Here is a 1611-nt window from a genome sequence, read left to right as displayed (position 1 = left end):
TTGTTACACGGTAAATAAATACATCATAATCGGAAGCACAAGTCGGATGTTTTGATTTATCTTATGGAGCCACCTCATGACGACGTGTCAATTACGCATCCCGGTAGCAGCCCCTCATTGTGGCTTAGGTTTATTTAGTTGAACCCAAGTCAGTACACTACTGTTTCCCATAACAACTTGTTATGGTGATAATAAGTCAGGCTTCTGTTTATAGCTTGTTTTGATGTCACAAAATGATCATTTATTCAAATAAACAGCCTGCAAGATAAGACTGAAAATTTGGGTTTGGAATTCTAAACAAATTATAAAGCTTTAACTGCTTAATTTAAAGCCACTTTAAAATGTAAACATAAGGTTTGTTTGCTCCTCAGTCCTAAGGCTGAACTAAAGTGACACTGAAGTTGAGGAAGTCTTTTTGTTTTTGTCCAGCTGAGGCTTAAGTCATGACATGAGCCTGAATAAAGTTCAAGTCATGTGACTCAAATCCACATCTGCTCATTTACCTGCTGACCTGGCTTTTTATGAAAAACTGTATAAATGCTGGCACTCCTCCACTCGTTGCTGTACTCACAGTAATCCTCCCTGTTCCACAGAAGAACAACACAATCTGTCCGATCGATTTAACCACTGAAAAGGACGTTTGGCACGTTTGATTAAACTGATATAGATCGTACCCTCTCCTCCGAGCCAGGAGGGCTCCAGCAGCTCCATCATGTACTCCACCTCTATCAGGATGTGAGGGCGGTTACACTCCACAATTACATAAGACAACGATGGCAGGAAGTCCTCCCAGCTCACTTCCTGTCCTGCAGAGGAAATAACAATAGGACAGTGTAAGTATTAGACTAGTCTATCATTTTACACTTTTTTGACATTTGTCTTTTCTCTCATCTCTGAGAAATGAGCGTAGTTTTCAAATAAGGACCGCTTTTAAATCCCAGAAAATAACAATGTGCTTTGGTCTCACCATGTAAGGACCCCATGGCCTTGTGGACGCACTTGCACACTTGCAGCAGCAGCAGCACTTTGTCGATTGGCGAGTGCGTCCGCTGCATCAGGATCAGCTTCTGCTTCATCCTCTCCACCCCGCGGCCGTCCGGGACACCAGTCCGCACGCCGAGCCGCTCCATGGCGGCGTCCCCTTTCAGACGGAGCAGGTTCCGGGTGAGACACTGACTGGAGCCGTCGTGATTGTGCAACGCCACCAGGGCTTTTTCAAGGTGGGACTTCAGAGGCCTGAGCACGCAGGAGAACATGGCTCGCTCCAGTGCCAGATCTGGGGGGCAGAGGGAGGCCTTCATTATTTGGGAGACTGAAACTGAACATTTTTTGCACAGTTGTGAGAATTGTTTTATTTATTTGGCTTTTGTTGGTAGAGAAATGTGTCTACATATCTAGAGGCACTGGCAAGAGGCCCAGAAAGGTATGCTGATCGTTGCAATGGGAATCATTAGGCCAAATGAAGTGTCAAGTAGAAAGGCTCTTCCAATAGAAATGTTTAAATATATAACAAGGAGGTTTAGCTTGGTGCAGAGCTGAGTTGTTTCTTCTGATTGTCTTACTGATTGCATGGGTGAAAAGACTGTGACTTTCCCTTTGTTACTAAAACAA

Source organism: Seriola lalandi, unplaced genomic scaffold, assembly GCF_002814215.2.
Source record: "Seriola lalandi dorsalis isolate HSWRI2012SDOR001 ecotype SW California unplaced genomic scaffold, Sedor1 jcf7180002054951, whole genome shotgun sequence".
In the NCBI taxonomy this organism is placed as follows: Eukaryota; Metazoa; Chordata; class Actinopteri; order Carangiformes; family Carangidae; genus Seriola; species Seriola lalandi.
This window is presented reverse-complemented; position numbering follows the sequence as displayed.